The following is a 19974-nucleotide window of genomic DNA, read 5'->3' on the forward strand; positions in this document are numbered from 1 at the left end:
GGATAGGAGGTACCAAGGAAGTAAATCCAAGCCTAAGCGGCTAGATCAAGCTGTCCCTAACCATGTGCTTGTGGCATGCAGGTCCAAGCGAAAAGCTTGAGACTGAGTGGTTAAAGTCATGATCCAAAGCAAAAGAGTGTGCTTAAGAACTCTGGACACCTCTAATTGGGGACTTGAGCAAAGCTAAGTCACAATCTGAAAAGGTTCACCCAGTTATGTGTCTGTGGCATTTATGTATCCGGTGGTAATACTGGAAAACAAAGTGCTTAGGGCCACGGCCAAGACTCACAAAGTAGTTGTGTTCAAGAATCAACATACTAAACTAGGAGAAACAATAATACTATCTGAATTCTGAGTTCCTATGGATGCCAATCATTCTGAATTTCAAAGGATAAAGTGAGATGCCAAAACTGTTCGGAAGCAAAAGCTACTAGTCCCGCTCATCTAATTAGAATCTGAGCTTCACTTAAAACTCTGAGATGCTATTGCTTCTTGATTTCTTTTTATCTTATTTTATTTATCTAGTTGCTTGAGGACAAGCAACAGTTTAAGTTTGGTGTTGTGATGAGCGGATATTTTAGACGCTTTTTGGGGTAATTTCATGTAGATTTTAGTATGTTTTAGTTAGTTTTTAGTAGATTTTTATTAGTTTTAGGAAAAAATCATATTTCTAGACTTTACTATGAGTTTGTGTGTTTTTCTGTGATTTCAGGTATTTTCTGGCTGAAATTGAGGGAGCTGAGCAAAAATATGATTCAGGCTGAAAAAGGACTGCTGATGCTGTTGGATTCTGACCTCTCTGCACTCGGAATGGATTTTTTGGAGCTACAGGAGTCCAATTGGCGGGCTCTCAATTGGGTTGGAAAGTAGACATCCAGGGTTTTCCATCAATATATAATAGTCTATATTTTGCACGAAGATAAATGATGTAAACTGGCGTTTAACGCCAGTTCCATGTTGCATTCTGGCGTTCAGCGCCAGAAACAGGTTGCAAGTTGGAGTTAAACGCCAGAAACAGGTTACAACCTGGCGTTTAACTCCAGAAATAGCCCAAGCACGTGAGAAGCTCAAGTCTCAGCCTCAGCACACACCAAGTGGGCCCCAAAAGTGGATTTCTGCACCATCCATCTTAGTTTACTCATTTTCTGAAAACCTAGGTTACCAGTTTAGTATTTAAACAACTTTTAAATACTTATTTTGTATCTCATGACATTTTAGATCTGAACTTTGTAACTTTTGCTGGCATGAGTCTCTAAACTCCATTGTTGGGGGTGAGGAGCTCTGCAGCGTCTCGATGAATTAACGCAATGATTTCTGTTTTCCATTCAAACACGCTTGTTTCTATCTAAGATGATGATTTGTACTTAACTGTGATGGATGTGATGATCCGTGACACTCATCATCATTCTCAACCCATGAATGTGTGCCTGACAAACACCTCCATTCTACATCAGATTAAATGAGTATCTCTTAGATTCCTTAGTCAGAATCTTCGTGGTATAAGCTAGAATCTATTGGCAGCATCCTTGAGAATCCGGAAAGTCTAAACCTGGTCTGTGGTATTCCGAGTAGGATTCAGGGATTGGATGACTGTGACGAGCTTATAACTCGCGAGTGTTGGGCATAGTGACAGACGCAAAAGGATCAATGGATCCTATTCCGACATGATCGAGAACCGACAGATGATTAGTCGTGCTGTGACAGAGCATTTGGACCATTTTCACTGAGAGGATGGAAAGTAGCCATTGACAACGGTGACGCCCTACATACAGCTTGCCATGGAAGGAGCCTTGCATGTTTGAAAGTGAGAAAGCATTATGTTACAGGGATTCAGAAGACAAAGCATCTCCAAAACCCCAACATTTTCTCCATTACTGCGTAACAATTATTTATTTTATGCACTTTCACTTTTTACAATTGAACTAAAGAACCCTATTGGTATCCTGACTAAGATTAATAAGATAACCATAGCTTGCTTCAAGCCAACAATCTCCGTTGGATTCGACCCTTACTCACGTAAGGTATTACTTGGACGACCCAGTGCACTTGCTGGTTAGTTGTGCGGAATTACATATTGTGAAAGTAATTTTCGTGCACCAAATCTCTATACTATGACATAGAGGATTCCTCTTCTCTCTTTGTTTTCTTCTCTTTCATATGAGTAGGAACAAGGAAAAAGGCATTCTTGTTGAAGCTGATCCTGAACGTGAAAGGACCTTGAAGAGGAAGCTAAGAGCAGCTAAAGCACAGTACTCTGAAGAGGACCTAACTGAAATTTTCAAACAGGATAAGGATATGGCAGCCGAACCCAACAACAACAATGCAAGGAAGGTGCTTGGTGACTTTACTGCACCGAATTCCAAATTACATGGAAGAAGCATCTCAATCCCTGCCATTGGAGCAAACAACTTTGAGCTAAAGCATCAATTAGTTTCTCTGATGCAACAGAATTGCAAGTTTCATGGACTTCCATCAGAAGATCCCTTTTAGTTCTTAACTGAATTCTTGCAGATCTGTGATACTGTTAATACCAATGGGGTTGATCCCGAGGTCTACAGGCTTATGCTTTTCCCTTTTGCTGTAAGAGACAGAGCTAGAATATGGTTGGATTCTCAACCTAAAGATAGCCTGAACCCTTGGGATAAGCTGGTCACGGCCTTCTTGGCCAAGTTCTTTCCTCCTCAAAAGCTGAGCAAGCTTAGAGTGGATGTTCAGACCTTCAAGCAAAAAGATGGTGAATCCCTCTATGAAGCTTGGGAAAGATACAAGCAGTTGACCAAAAAGTGTCCTTCGACATGCTTTCAGAGTGGACTATTTTAGATATATTCTATGATGGTCTATCTGAGCTTTCTAAGATGTCACTGGACCATTCTACAGGTGGATCCATTCACCTAAAGAAAACACCTATAGAAGCTCAGGAACTCATTGACATGGTTTCAAATAACCAATTCATGTACACTTCTGAAAGGAATCCTGTGAATAATGGGACGCCTCAGAGGAAGGGAGTTCTTGAAATTGATGCTCTAAATGCCATATTGGCTCAGAACAAAATGTTGACTCAGTAAGTCAACATGATTTCTCAGAGTCTGAATGGATGGAAAAATGCATCCAACAGTACTAAAGAGGCATCTTCTGAAGAAGAAGCTTATGATCCTGAGAACCCTGCAATGGTAGAGGTGAATTACATGGGTGAACCTTATGGAAACACCTATAATTCCTCATGGAGAAATGATCCAAATTTCTCATGGAAGGATCAACAAAAGCCCCCAACAAGGCGTTAATAATGGTGGAAGAAACAGGTTTAGCAATAGCAAGCCCTTTCCATCATCATCTTAGCAACAGACAGAGAATTCTGAGCAGAGCCCCTCTAGCTTAGCAAACATAGTCTCTGATCTATCTAAGGCCACTTTAATTTTCATGAGTGAAACAAGATCCTCCATTAGAAACTTGGAGGCACAAGTGGGCCAGTTGAGTAAGAAAATCACTGAAACCCCTCCTAGTACTCTCCCAAGCAATACAGAAGAGAATCGAAAAAGAGAGTGCAAGGCCATTGACATAATCACAATGGCCGAATCCAAAGAGGAAGGGAAGGACGTGAATCCCAGTGAGGAAGACCTCCTGGGATGTCCTCTGAACAAAAAGGAGTTCCAAACTGAGGAACCTAAGGAATCTGAGGCACACCTAGAGACCATAGAGATTCTATTGAACCTCCTTTTACCATTCATGAGCTCTGAGAACTATTCTTCCTCTGAAGAGGATGAAGATGTAACTGAAGAGCAAGTTGCTCAATATCTAGGAGCCATCATGAAGCTGAATGCCAAGTTGTTTGGTAATGAAACTTGGGAAGGTGAACCTCCCTTGCTCATTAGTGAACTAGATACATGGGTTTAGCAAACTTTACCTCAAAAGAAACAAGATCCTGGTAAATTCTTAATACCCTGTACCATAGGAACCATGACCTTTAAGAAGGCTCTGTGTGACCTGGGGTCAGGTATAAATCTTATGCCACTCTCTGTAATGGAGAAGTTGGGGATCTTTGAGGTACAAGCTGCAAGAATCTCATTAGAGATGGCAGACAAGTCAATAAAACAAGCTTATGGATTGGTAGAGGACGTGTTAGTAAAGGTTAAAGGCCTTTACATCCTTGCTGATTTTATAATCTTAGACACTGGGAAGAATGAGAATGAATCCATTATTCTTGGAAGACCCTTCCTAGCCACAGCAGGAGCTGTGATTGATGTTGATAGAGGAGAGCTAGTCCTTCAATTGAATGGGGACTACCTTGTGTTTAAAGCTCAAGGATCTTCCTCTGCAACCATGGAGAGGAAGCATGAAAAGCTTCTCTCAATATAGAGTCAAACAAAGCCCCCACAGTCAGACTCTAAGTTTGGTGTTGGAAGGCCACAACCAAACTCTAAGTTTGGTGTTGAACCCCCACATTCAAACTCTAAGTTTGGTGTTGGGAGGTCCCAACAATGCTCTGATGATCTGTGAAGCTCCATGAGAGCTCACTGTCAAGCTATTGACATTAAAGAAGCACTTATTGGGAGGCAACCCAATTTTTATTTATCTATATTTCTATTGTTCTTTTATGTTTTATTAGGTTTATGATCATGTGGAGTCACAAAACAATTGCAAAAATTAAAAACAGAATCAAAAACAGCAGAAGAAAAATCAAACCCTAAACGCCAGTAAAGAGCATCTGGCTGGCGTTCAACGCCATAATAGAGCATGAAGCTGGCGTTGAATGCCAGAAACAAGCAGCAGTCTGGCGTTTAAACGCCAGGATTACACCCTGAGAAGAGCTGGCGTTTAATGCCAGAAACAAGCATGGAAGTGGCATTCAACGCCAGAAACATGCTGCAAATTGGCGTTGAACACCCAAAACAAGCATGGTAGTGGCGTTTAACGCCAGAAATATGCTGCAGTCTGGCGTTAAACGCCAGGATTGCATACAGAGGGCATTTTACATGCCTAAAGGGTGCAGGGATGAGAAATCCTTGACACCTCAGGATCTGTGGACCCCACAGGATCCCCACCTATCTTCTCTCTCTCTCTCTCACACCTTTTTATAACACTTTTCCCCAAACATCATTCACCAGTCACCTCAATCACTCTTCCTCATCACCTCTTCACCATTCATACCCATCCTCTCTTCCCCATAAACCCCACCTACCTTCAAATTTAAAATCTCTTTCCCTCCCAAACCCACCCTAAATGACCGAACCTAACCCCTCTCCCTCCACTATATAAACCCCTCCATAATTCTTCATTTTCACACAACACAACCCTCTCTTCTCTCCCTTGGCCGAAACCTACACCACTCTCCCTCTCCTCCATCTCTTCTTCTTCTTCATCTATTCTTTCTTCTTTTGCTCGAGGACGAGCAACATTCTAAGTTTGGTGTGGTAAAAGTATAGCTTTTTGTTTTTCCATAACTATTGATGGCACCTAAGACCGGAAAAACCTCTAGAAAGAGAAAAGGGAAGACAAAAGATTTCACCTCCGAGTCATGGGAGATGGAGAGATTCATCTCACAAGCCTATCACTAAGAAGAGGATGGAGCAAACAAGAAAGCACATTCATGGATCTCAAGAGACGCATGAGGAAGCTCATCATCAAGAAATCACTGAGATGCCTTGAGGGATGCATTTTCCTCCAAACAACTATTGGGAACAACTCAACACTTCTCTAGAAGGATTGAGTCATGACATGAACCAATTAAGGGTGGAACACCAAGAACACTCCATCATTCTCAATGAGATTAGAGAAGATCAAAGAGCTATGAGGGAGGAGCAACAAAGACAAGGAAAAGACATAGAGGAGCTCAAGAACACCATTGGTCCTTCAAGGAGAAGGTGCCACCATCACTAAGGTGGACTCATTCCTTAACTTCCTTGTTATTATCTCTCTGTTTTTTGGTTTTTGAGCATCATGTTTGTCTATGTTTGTGTCTGGTGCACAAAATTGTGATCATCAATGGCGCCATCAACATGGTACGCACAATTGTAATCTCAACTCTTTATCACAACTTCGCACAACTAACCAGCAAGTGCACTGGGTCGTCCAAGTAATAAACCTTACGCGAGTAAGGGTCGATCCCACAGAGATTGTTGGTATGAAGCAAGCTATGGCCATCTTGTAAATCTCAGTCAGGCAGATTCAAATGGTTATGGATGATTTATGAATAAAGCATAAAATAAAGATAGAGATATTTATGTAATTCATTGGTGAGAATTTCAGATAAGCGTATGGAGATGCTTTGTCCCTTCCGTCTCTCTGCTTTCCTACTGTCTTCATCCAATCCTTCTTACTCCTTTCCATGGCAAGCTGTATGTTGGGCATCACCATTGTCAATGGCTACAGTCCCTTCCTCTCAGTGAAAATGTTCAACGTGCTCTGTCACAGCACGGCTATTCAGCTGTCGGTTCTCGATCATGTCGGAATAGAATCCAGTGATTCTTTTGCGTCTGTCACTAACGCCCCACAATCGCGAGTTTGAAGCTCGTCATAGTCATTCAATCCTTGAATCCTACTCTGAATACCACAGACAAGGTTTAGACCTTCCGGATTCTCTTGAATGCCGCCATCAATTCTAGCTTATACCACGAAGATTCTGATTAAGGGATCCAAGAGATATCCACTCAATCTAAGGTAGAACGGAGGTGGTTGTCAGGCACACGTTCATAGGTGAGAATGATGATGAGTGTCACGGATCATCACATTCATCAAGTTGAGGAACAAGTGATATCTTAGAACAAGAATGAGCTGAATTGAATAGAAGAACAATAGTAATTGCATTAATACTCGAGGTACAGCAGAGCTCCACACCTTAATCTATGGTGTGTAGAAACTCCACCGTTGAAAATACATAAGAACAAGGTCTAGGAATGGCCAAATGGCCAGCCTCCCAAAGAGGGTTCAATCATCAAAACATGATCAAAAGATTCAAGTGATCAAAAGACGAAAATACAATAGTAAAAGGTCCTGTTTGTAGAGAACTAGTAGCCTAGGGTTTACAGAAATGAGTAAATGACATAAAAATCCACTTCCGGGCCAATTGGTGTGTGCTTGGGCTGAGCATTGAAGCTTTCTTGTGTAGAGACTTTTCTTGGAGTTAAACGCCAGCTTTTATGCCAGTTTGGGCGTTTAACTCCCATTCTTGTGCCAGTTCCGGCGTTAAACGTCAGAATTCTTGAGCTGATTTGGAACGCCAGTTTGGGCCATCAAATCTCGGACAAAGTATGGACTATTATATATTGCTGGAAATCCCAGAATCTCTACTTTCCAACGCAAGTAAGAGCGCGCCAATTAAGCTTCTGTAACTCCAGAAAATCCTCTTCGAGTGCAGGGAGGTTAGAATCCAACAGCATCTGTAGTCCTTTTCAGCCTCTGAATCAGATTTTTGCTCAGGTCCCTCAATTTCAGCCAGAAAATATCTGAAATCACAAAAAAAGACACAAACTCATAGTAAAGTCTAGAAAAGTGAATTTTAACTAAAAACTAATAAAAATATAATAAAAACTAACTAAAACATACTAAAAACAATGCCAAAAAGCGTATAAATTATCCGCTCATCACAACACCAAACTTAAATTGTTGCTTGTCCCCAAGCAACTAAAAATCAAATAAGATAGAAAGAAGAGAATATGCAATGAATTCCAAAAATATATATGAAGATCAGTATTAATTAGATGAACGGGGCTTTAGCTTTTTGCCTCTAAACAGTTTTGGCATCTCACTTTATCCTTTGAAATTCAGAATGATTGGCTTCTCTAGGAACTCAGAATCTAGATAGTGTTATTGATTCTCCTAGTTAAGTATGATGATTCTTGAACATAGCTACTTTATGAGTCTTGGCCGTGGCCCAAAGCACTCTGTCTTCCAGTATTACCACCGGATACATACATGCCACAGACACATAACTGGGTGAACCTTTTCAGATTGTGACTCAGCTTTGCTAGAGTCCCCAATTAGAGGTGTCCAGGGTTCTTAAGCACACTCTTTTCGCCTTGGATAACAACTTTATTATTTCTTTTTCTCTTCTTTTTTTTTGAATTCACTGCTTTTTCTTGTTTCAAGAATCATTTTTATGATTTTTCAGATCCTCAATAACATGTCTCCTTTTTCATCATTCTTTCAAGAGCCAACATTCATGAACAACAAATTCAAAAGACATATGCACTGTTCAAGCATACATTCAGAAACCAAAATATTGCCACCACATCAAAATAATTAATCTATTATAAAATTCAAAATTCATGCAATTCTTCTCTTTTTCAATTAAGAACATTTTTCATTTAAGAAAGGTGATGGATTCATAGGACATTCATAACTTTAAGGCATAGACACTAAGACACTAATGATCATAAGACACAAACATGGATAAACATAGGCATAAAAATTCAAAAAACAGGAAAATAAAGAACAAGGAAGTTAAAGAACGGGTCCACCTTAGTAATGGCGACTTGTTCTTCCTCTTGAAGATCTTACGGAGTGCTTGAGCTCCTCAATGTCGCTTCCTTGCCTTTGTTGCTCCTCTCTCATGATTCTTTGATCTTCTCTAATTTCATGGAGGAGAATGGAATGTTCTTGGTGCTCCACCCTTAGTTGTCCCATGTTGAAACTCAATTCTCCTAGGGAGGTGTTGATTTGCTCCCAATAGTTTTGTGGAGGAAAGTGCATCCCTTGAGGCATCTCAGGGATTTCATGATGAGTGGGAACTCTTGTTTGCTCCATCCTTTTCTTAGTGATGGGCTTGTCCTCATCAATGAGGGTGTCTCCGTCCATGTCAATTCCGACTGAATAACAAAGGTGACAAATGAGATGAGGGAAGGCTAACCTTGCCAAGGTAGAGGACTTGTCCGCCACCTTATAATGTTCTTGGGATATAACCTCATGAACTTCTACTTCCTCTCCAATCATGATGCTATGAATCATGATAGCCCGGTCTATAGTAACTTCGGACCGGTTGCTAGTGGGAATGATTGAGCGTTGGATAAACTCCAACCATCCTCTAGCCACGGGCTTGAGGTCATGCCTTCTTAGTTGAACCGGCTTCCCTCTTGAATCTCTCTTCCATTGAGCGCCCTCTTCACAAATGTCTAAGAGGACTTGGTCCAACCTTTGATCAAAGTTGATCCTTCTAGTGTAAGGGTGTTCATCTCCTTGCATCATAGAAAAGTTGAATGCCAACCTTACATTTTCCGGACTAAAATCTAAGCATTTCCCCCGAACCATTGTAAGCCAATTCTTTGGGTCCATGTTCACACTTTGATCATGGTTCTTGGTGATCCATGCATTGGCATAGAACTCTTAAACCATTAAGATTCCGACTTGTTGAATGGGGTTGGTAAGAACTTCCCAACCTCTCCTTTGGATCTCATGTCGGATCTCTGGATATTCACTCTTTTTAAGTTTGAAAGGGACCTCGGGGATCACCTTTTTCATGGCCACAACTTCATAGAAGTGGTCTTGATGCACCCTTGAGATGAATCTCTCCATCTCCCATGACTCGGAGGTGGAAGCTTTTGCCTTTCCTTTCCTCTTTCTGGAGGTTTCTCCGGCCTTAGATGCCATAAATGGTTATGGAAAAACAAAAAGTAATGCTTTTACCACACCAAACTTAGAAGGTTTGCTCGTCCTCAAGCAAAAGAAGAAAGAAGAGAGTAGAAGAAGAAGAAATAGAGGAGATGGAGGAGGCTTTGTGGTTCGGCCAAGGGGGAGAAGTAGTGTTTAGGTTGTGTGAAAATGAAGGAGTGAAGATGGGTTTATATAGGAGTGGAGAGGGGGTGTATGGTTCGGCCATAATGGGTGTATTTTGGGAGGGAAAGTGGTTTGAATTTGAATGGTGAGGTAGGTGGGGTTTTATGAAGGATGGATGTGAGTGGTGAAGAGAATAGTGGGATTTGATAGGTGAGGGGTTTTTGGGGAAGAGGTGTTGAAGTGATTGGTGAATGCGTGAAGAAGAGAGAGAGTGGTGGGGTAGGTGGGGATCCTGCGGGGTCCACAGATCCTGAGGTGTCAAGGAAAATTTATCCCTGCACCAAGTGGCGAGCAAAAATGCTCCTTCTGCCAATTCTGGCGTTAAATGCCGGGCTGGTGCCCATTTATGGCATTTAACGCCAGCTTCTTGCCCTTCCTGGCATTTAACGCCAGTCTGGTGCCCCTTTATGGGCGTTTAACGCCAGCAAGTTTTCCTCCAGGGTGTGCTATTTTTCTTTCTGTTTTTCATTCTGTTTTTGCTTTTTCAATTGATTTTGTGACTTCCCATGATCATCAACCTACAAAAAAAAATAACAAAGGAAAAATAGATAAATATAACATTGGGTTGCCTCCTAACAAGCACTTCTTTAATGTCAGTAGCTTGACAGTGGGCTCTAATGGAGCCTTACAGATACTCAAAGCAATGTTGGAACCCTCCCAACACCAAACATAGAGTTTGAATGTGGGGGTTCAACACCAAACTTAGAATTTGGTTGTGGCCTCCCAACACTAAACTTAGAGTTTGAATGTGGGGGCTCTGTTTGACTCTATTTTGAGAGAAGCTCTTCATGCTTCCTCTCCATGGTTACAGAGGGATATCCTTGAGCCTTAAACACAAGGGATTCTTCATTTACTTGAATGATCAATTCTCCTCTGTCAACATCAATCACAGCCTTTGCTGTGGCTAGGAAGGGTCTGCCAAAGATGATGGATTCATCCATGCACTTCCCAGTCTCTAGGACTATGAAATCAGCAGGGATGTAATGGTCTTCAACTTTTACCAGAACATCCTCTACAAGTCCATAAGCTTGTTTTCTTGAATTGTCTGCCATCTCTAGTGAGATTCTTGCAACTTGTACCTCAAAGATCCCTAGCTTCTCCATTACACAGAGAGGCATAAGATTTATGCTTGACCCTAGGTCACACAGAGCCTTCTTGAAGGTCATGGTACCTATTGTACAAGGTATTGAGAACTTCCCAGGGTCCTGTCTCTTTTGAGGTAATTTCTGCCTAGACAAGTCATCCAGTTCTTTGGTGAGCAAAGGGGGTTCATCCTCCCAAGTCTCATTACCAAATAACTTGTCATTTAGCTTCATGATTGCTCCAAGGTACTTAGCAACTTGCTCTTCAGTGACATCTTCATCCTCTTCAGAGGAAGAATACTCATCAGAGCTTATGAATGGCAGAAGTAAATCCAATGGAATCTCTATGGTCTCAGTGTGAGCCTCATATTCCCATGGTTCCTCATTAGGGAACTCATTGGGGGCCAGTGAACGTGCATTGAGGTCTTCCTCAGTGGCGCTCACTGCCTCTTCCTCCTCTCCAAATTCGGCCATGTTGATGGCCTTACACTCTCCTTTTGGATTCTCTTCTGTATTGCTTGGAAGAGTACTAGGAGGGAGTTCAGTAACTTTCTTACTCAGCTGACCCACTTGTGCCTCCAAATTTCTAATGGAGGACCTTGTTTCAGTCATGAAACTTTGAGTGGTTTTGAATAGATCAGAGACCATGGTTGTTAAGTCAGAGTGGCTCTGCTTAAAATTTTTTGTCTGTTGCTGAGAAGATGATGGAAAAGGCTTGCCATTGCCAAACCTGTTTCTTCCACCATTATTGTTGTTGAAACCTTGTTGAGGTCTCTGTTGATCCTTCCATGAGAGATTTGGATGATTTCTCCAGGAAGGATTATAGGTGTTTCCATAGGGTTCTCCCATGTAATTCACCTCTTCTATTGAAGGCTTCTCAGGATCATAAGCTTCTTCTTCAGATGAAGCGTCCTTAGTACTGCCTGGTGCAACTTGCATTCTAGATAGACTTTGAGAAATCATATTGACTGGCTGAGTCAATATTTTGTTCTGAGCCAATATGGCATTCAGAGTATCAATCTCAAGAACTCCTTTCTTCCGATTCGTCCTATTGTTCACAGGATTCCTTTCAGAAGTGTACATGAATTGGTTATTTGCAACCATTTCAATGAGTTCTTGAGCTTCTGCAGGCGTCTTCTTCAGATGAAGAGATCCTCCAGCAAAGTTGTCCAATGACATCTTGGACAGTTCAGACAGACCATCATAGAAGATACCTATGATGCTCCATTCAGAAAGCATGTCAGACGGACACTTTCTGATCAATTGTTTGTATCTTTCCCAAGCTTCATAGAGGGATTCACCTTCCTTCTGTCTGAAGGTTTGGACTTCCACTTTAAGCTTACTCAATTTTTGAGGTGGAAAGAACTTTGCCAAGAAGGCGTTGACTAGCTTTTCCCAATAGTTCAGGCTTTCTTTAGGTTGTGAGTCCAACCATATCCTAGCTCTGTCTCTTACAGCAAAAGGGAATAGCATAAGTCTGTAGACCTCAGGGTCAACCCCATTGGTCTTGACAGTGTCACAGATTTGCAAGAATTCAGCTAAAAACTGATGAGGATCTTCCAATGGAAGTCCATGGAACTTGCAATTCTGTTGTATTAGAGAAACTAGTTGAGGCTTAAGCTCAAAGTTGTTTGCTCCAATGGCAGGGATAGAGATGCTTCTCCCATAGAAGTCGGGAGTAGGTGCAGTAAAGTCACCCAGCACCTTCCTTGCATTGTTGTCATTGTTGTTGTTTTCGGCTACCATGTCTTCTTATTTGAAGAATTCTGTTAGGTCCTCTACAGAGAGTGGTGCTTTAGCTTCTCCTAGCTTTCGCTTCAAGGTCCTTTCAGGTTCAGGGTCAGCCTCAACAAGAATGCTTTTATCTTTGCTCCTGCTTATATGAAAGAGAAGAGAGCAAGAAAGTATGGAATCCTCTATGTCACAGTATAGAGAATCCTTGAGGTGTCAGAGGAAAAGAAAAATAGAAGGAAGAGGTAGAAGAAGAATTTGAACTTATCAAAAGAGATGGAGTTCGAATTGTTGATAGTGGAGGAGTGTTAGTCCATAAATAGAAGGATGTGAGAAGAGGGAAAGAAATTTTCGAAAATTAAAGTGAATTAATTAAAAAAAATTTTGAAAAATGGTAATTGATTTTCGAAAACTAGATTGGGAAAGAAATTAAGTGAAATTTGAAAAAGATTTTGAAATTAGAAAGCAAAAAGATATGATTGAAAACTATTTTGAAAAAGATGTGATTAAGAAGATATGATTGAAAAGATATAGTTTTTTAAAAAAATATGATTGAAAAGATATGATTGAAAAACAATTTAAAAAGATTTGATTTTTAAAATTAATGACTTGTGTTTTTATTAGTTTTTATGAAAAATTCACATTTCTGGACTTTACTATGAGTTTGTATGTTTTTCTGTGATTTCAGGTATTTTCTGGCTGAAATTGAGGGACCTGAGCAAAAATCTGATTCAGGCTGAAAAAGGACTGCTGATGTTGTTGGATTCTGACCTCCCTGCACTCGAAATGGATGTTTTGAAGCTACAGAACTTCAAATGGCGCGCTCTTAACTGCGTTGGAAAGTAGACATCCAGGGCTTCCCAGCAATATATAATAGTTCATACTTTATTCAAGTTTAGATGACGCAAACTGGCATTCAACGCCAGTCCCATGCTGCATTGTGGAGTAAAATGCCAGAAACACGTCACAAATGAGAGTTAAATGCCAAACAGACGTTACAACTTGACGTTTAACTCCAAGAGAAGCCTCTTCACGTGTAGAGCTCAAGCTCAGCCCAAGCACACACCAAAGTGGGCCCCGAAAGTGGATTTCTGCACTTAAACTTATTTCTGTAAACCCTAGTAGCTAGTCTAGTATAAATAGGACTTTTTACTATTGTATTAGACATCTAGGAATTAGTCTTTTGATTGATCTCTTGATCACGTTTGGGGGCTGGCCATTCGGCCACGCCTGGACCTTTATCACTTATGTATTTACAATGGTGGAGTTTCTACACACCATAGATTAAGGTGTGGAGCTCTGCTGTACCTAGAGAATTAATGCAATTACTATTGTTCTTCCATTCAATACAAGCTTATTCTTATTCTAAGATATTCGCTGCACTTCAACCTGATGGATGTGATGATCTGTGACACTCATCATCATCCATCCTTATGAACACGTGCCTGACAACCACTCCCGTTCTACCTTAGCTCGAGCGTGTATCTCTTGGATTCCTTAATCAGAATCTTCGTGGTATAAGCTAGAATTATTGGCGGCCATTCTTGAGAATTTGGAAAGTCTAAATCTTGTCTGTGGTATTCCGAGTATGATTCAGGGATTGAATGACTGTGACAAGCTTCAAACTCGCGATTGTTGGGCGTAGTGACAGAAGCAAAAGAATCAATGGATTCTATTCTGACATGATCGAGAACCGACAGATGATTAGCCGTGCTGTGACAGAGTATTTGGACCATTTTCACTGAGAGGATGGGAAGTATCCATTGACAACGGTGATGTTTTACATACAGCTTGCCATAGAAAGGAGTAAGAAGGATTGGATGAAAGCAGTAGGAAAGCAGAGATTCAGAAGGAACACAGTATCTCCATACACTTATCTGAAATTCTTACCAATAATTTACATAAGTATCTCTATCTCTATTTTATGCTTTATTTATCTTTATATTCGAAAACCATTATAACCATTTGAATCCACCTAACTGAGATTTGCAATATGACCATAGCTTGCTTCATACCAACAATCTCCATGGGATCGACCCTTACTCGCGTAAGGTATTACTTGGACGACCCAGTGCACTTGCTGGTTAGTTGTGCGAAGTTGTGACAAAGTGTGATTCACGTTTGAGAGCTCCAAGACTATTGGCGCCATTGTTGATGATCACAATTTACGCGCACCAATGATACTTGCACTCACGCATCACATGTTGTTGATTGTTAGATGAAAAGAAAATCCTTTAAAGCATGATTAGGAGGAGACTTGAGTGATTAAACTCTAAAACACCGAGCGTTGAGAGTGTATACACACGTAGTGAGTGTTCGATCACTCAACTCTATGTTTCCATACTTCTTATCATGTATTCTTTCAAGTTGCTTAATCTTTTGATGAGTTAAATCAATTCTCTAAATTGTGATTGTATTGAGCTATTTCTTTGCTTAGCCTTAGATGTAAATACTCTTGCTTGGAATTTGTTGGTTTGTTTTCACCAAACTCATAGTACATTATGTATATACATATATATATATATACATATATATATATATATTTACTTGCATGCATATAGGTAGTTGCATTCAATAAGTTGTTTTTCTTCGATCATTCTCCTTGTTTGGTTTAGCATGAAGACATGCTATTGTTTAAGTGTGGAAGAATTGATGAGTCCATATTTGATGAGATATTTTAGCTTGATTTGAGTGAATTTCATCACATAAACCTACACTTTAATAGCAAAATAGCATACTTTTGTATTTGATCCCTAAATTGAACCTCGATGTGAAAACATGTGTTTTTGTGCCAAAATTGAGCACTTTAATTTCACTTTTATTCCATTTGATGCCATGACATATTTGTTGAGTGATTTCAGATCAAAAAGGCAAGAATGGATAGGAAAAAGTGGAAGGAAGCATGTACAAAGGGAGAAAACATGAAGAAAACAAGGAAAAGCACACAGCCATGCGTGCGTGCGCACAACCCTATGTGCGTACGAACAGGTACCAGCGCGTGACTTCATTTGAAAGTCTGCGCTTAAACAACTAAACAACTTTTCTTTCCGCCTGACTAAGATTTACAAAATAACCACTGTTGGATCCAAGCCGACAATCCTCGTGGCACGATCTCAAAACGGAGCTAAAAAGTCATCCAAACAAACTATAAAGAAAATGTTTCCCATCGGAACACTACCTAAGAAGTTGTTGGAATATGACTAAAAGCCCAGATCACATATGCATATAGGTCGACGTCAGCTAAGAAGGGGCGCAACCCAAAGAGACAAATACAATCTCAAAAAAGGAACAAAAGGTTGAAAAGCCTAGGGCCGAAGTGCCTAGTTAAAAGGGCTACAAAACTCTCATTTGAAAGTCTCGTGGCTTGCAATTTTGGGGTTTTCTTGGCCCATTTCTGAAAGCTTGGAGGCAGAATCAAGTGCTATATGAAGGGAACTTCATGCCATATAAAGAGAGCCAAACTTAGAATAGGAAAATACATAGTAGGAGTAGGAGTAGTGTAGATTAGGAAATTCTCTCTTGGGATTCTTAATTAGGGTTTGTAGCATTTTATACTTCAAGTTTGATTTTGGATTCTAGAAATTTTCATTGTAAGTATTTCTTTAATTGTCTCTTTTATTATACCACTTGTTCTACACTTTCTTCTATTTTAATTTCCTTTGTCTATATTTACATAGTTTTGTAATTTTGAATTTCTAGTTGGTTAATTTGATGGTTGATGATTATTACATGTTTATTTGAGTTGCTTTTATTGATTTTGAGTATTTTTCGGTTCATAACTTTCATTACTTTACCAATTTTGTCATGTTTTATGTTTATGCCCATTATGTGTTTGATGAAATGTCAATTTTGATTATGGGGTAATTTCCACCCCTTGGCTTGGGAAAAATGAGTTTATGGATTACTAGAGCCATAATCTCCAATATTTAGTGATAATTCTTGGGTTGTTAGTTGTTATTGTTTCCACTAACATTAGCTTTTTACCAATTAATTTGGTAAGTTAACTAGGATTTGTGGATTAATGACAATTATACTCACTTGACCTATCCTTCGATGTTAAGGGTTGATTTAGTGAGATTAATCCATCATAATCATCATAGTTGTGGTTATGGTAAGAAGGGATTCCATAACTCATCCCATAACTCATCCCAAGTCAAGGTTTCATTTATGTTTTGAACTACTTTTCCATCACTTTATAGCATTATTTGTCTATATTACATACATAGCTCTTTTGTTCCTTTATTAGTTTATTAATTACAATTTTGTCTTGTTCTTTCATTTCCTTTATTTTGTTTGCTTTCATTATTGAAAACCCCTTTGCCTCTTGCAACGAAAAATTGTGCGCTTATTGGCATTAGTTCCTAAGGAAGACGACCCGAGGTTTCATTACTCTCGGTTTATTAGAAATTATAAACTTTGATTGGGAGGATCATTTGTTGGTTTGGACTATGCTACCAACGAAGAAATTATTTTGCTAAACTTCCGAACCATCGTGATCCTTGATCTATCATTACTCACCACAAAAAGTTAGATAGAATCGAAAAGGATGATGATGTGATCGCGTGGCCATAAATGGGTCTTCGACCGGAGCTTTGGATTGAGAGAAAAGTGGAATTGAATAAGGGAATGAATAGTAAGTTAGGTTTTCTCTTCTCTTCTCTCTATGTCTCGAGCTCTCCTCTCTCTCTTTGTGAAATTGCTGATTTATGTGAAATGGGGGGAGAGGGTGAGTCACGCCCTTACCCCTTAAGTGAGGGCAATTTCGTAGTTTTTTGTCATTGACCCCATCTAGGGCCAAAATCTTTAAGATAAGTGTTTTGGTTCGTATCCTAGTTATTTTTTTTATCAATCATACATTTTTATTTTTTTATACATAGTACCAGACAAACTTAAGCTTATACAATTAATTCTAATGTTAGTACATATTTTCTGCAATTAATAATATTTTCGCGCCCCAATTAAATTTTTATCGATAAATTTTCAAATTATAAATTATAAATTTTTTAACTCATTTTATTCACTTTTAATTTATTAATTAATTATTATTTATCTGGATTTTACAAGTGGCATAACTCGCCATCATCTGAACCATCATTTCATCCTTCATGAGCATTGATGAGCAAAAAATTAGTGTTGAGAGTAAAATATTAATTGTCATATTGTCATTATAGTTTCTTTGAACACAAAATTCCACGGGATAGAATTCAATGGTCCCAGGACGTTTGGACCATTAAATGGTCCAATAATAAAACATGTTTTTTAGTTTTTAATAATTATTAAATAGTCCTTATTTAATTTTAACTACAATTTAATTCTTTATATATTATTTAATTATTAAATATACCTTCTATTTTATAAAATATTATTTTATTATTCATCTATTATATTTATTAAGCATTAGAAACAAAAACAACAACAAAGTAGATCTTTCATTAATCATGACCTTCATAAATATTTTGGCAATGTGAATCAACAAGTTTTTTTGTCCTTGATCCGTTACATCTATAAACGCTAGGAAAATCGTGTTTCTTGGTAATTCAATCGATTGGACATATAACACAATCAATTGAATATCGCAAGTTTTTTCAAAATTCAATTGATGGAAAATGTAACATAATCGATTGAATTTCACACGGCAATATGGGTTTTCTCAAAATTCAATCGATTGGATATATAAAAGGCTTTAATCACGTACAAATTTCAATCGATTGTATTATCATACCAATGGATTGAATAAGAAAATACCCTTGTTGCTTTGCAAAATTCAATCGATTGTGTAATAATTTCAATCGATTGAATTTTGAGAAAACCCATATTGTCGTGCGAAATTCAATCGATTGAATTTTGAAGAAACGTGTGATATTCAATCGATTGTGTTGTACGTCCAATCGATTTTTTGTGGTGGCTAAACAAAAAAGAAAGAAAAAAATAGAGACAAAACCAAATTAATTGGCTAGGTTCATATTTAAATCTATTACATGTTGAAGCTCACTCTGAGGTTGACTCCAATTAGAGTGAATGTCTGCGCAAGAAGCAGCTGCTTTAGTCATACAATCTGCAACACTATTTTCATTCCTCTGAATTAAAAGAATAGAGACTCTCCAATTCCAATTCATAACCTCTTGTATATGCTTTGCCAAATCTCATTTTGGAATATCCTTACCAAGCATTCTATGGTTTACCAGGAAAAGAGCTTCTAAACAGTCTATTTCACAAATAACCTCACTAATTCCACTATCCTAAGCTAGAAGTAAACCTCTCCAAATCGCATACAATTTAGCAAAAAGAACACTGCACACTTCAACTTTCCCAATGCAACCTTTCAACCAATATCAATCAAAATTGCGAATGATACAACCAAAACCAGCATAGCCAAAATGAGCAAAACAACTAGCATCACAATTTAATTCAACAGAATGAACTGGAGGTGGAACCCAATGCAAACAAAGCAAAGGAGAAAACAAAGCGAAGGAGAAAACAAAGATTGATGCATAGCAAAAATAATGTGGAACTCCATTACTGAACTACGAATCAAACTCACCACTTTACTAGCACTCCAAGAGTCATCTGTATTAAATAAGTCATGATTCCTGCTTCTCCAAATCTACCAGATGGTCAAAAAGAAAAGAAAAACATATCCACTCCTTGCACCTCTGTAGAGCCAATCACATAAATCCAAGTTATCTAAATACAAGCTTAAAAGGTTCCATACCTCCTTGGCACTAAGGGACTCCCGAAGACAATGAAGAATGAATTCGAACCATTCTGACACCGATGACAAGTACTAGATAAAGCTAAGCCACGATCCAAACAAAACTCTGTTGTAGGAATAACGTTATGAATACTGAGCCAAATTAAGAACTTTTACTTCTCAAGAATATGCAGTCGCCATACCCACAACCAATTATCATGCTCATTCTAGTTAAACTTTCTTTTGACTAGCCAACTGTATCCACTCCTAGTCGAGTAAACTCTAGAAGATGCCACACTCCACGACCAACCCGAACTCTCTCCAGCATTCAAATCCGGGTTATAAGCATTCAAACGCTATTTGATATCTTAGAAAACATCATGGAGATTCTATTGACTATCTTTTCAAACATCTCTAATAGTTAAATCAAAGTTAGATATATGTATAAAAGGGACATCTTGAGAAACTGGGTCCTCAATACTCTAATTGTCAAACCAAAAAGATTGATCAAGTGACCCAATGCACCAAGAAAAGGCATCCTTAAGAGCACCAAAAGCCTTTGAGATACTCTTCCAAACATGAGAAGTGTTGCAAGGGACAGGGCCATCTAAAACTCTCTCATTCCTCAGATACTTCGTCCTCAATAGAGCAATCCAAGGCTTGTCCTGATAATAAAAAAGTTACCAAACCAATATTCCAAGTAAA

General features: G+C 39.0%; 1 non-coding gene across 1 annotated transcript; it reads right to left on the reverse strand.

Moving 5' to 3' along the window:
* Positions 1-2694: 2694 nt before the first annotated feature.
* LOC112793690 (small nucleolar RNA R71) lies at positions 2695-2801 on the reverse strand. The gene has a single exon (XR_003198392.1). It is a non-coding gene; the product is annotated as a small nucleolar RNA R71 (small nucleolar RNA).
* Between the last annotated feature and the right edge of the window lie 17173 nt (positions 2802-19974).

Source organism: Arachis hypogaea, chromosome 3 (assembly GCF_003086295.3).
Source record: "Arachis hypogaea cultivar Tifrunner chromosome 3, arahy.Tifrunner.gnm2.J5K5, whole genome shotgun sequence".
NCBI lineage: Eukaryota > Viridiplantae > Streptophyta > Magnoliopsida > Fabales > Fabaceae > Arachis > Arachis hypogaea.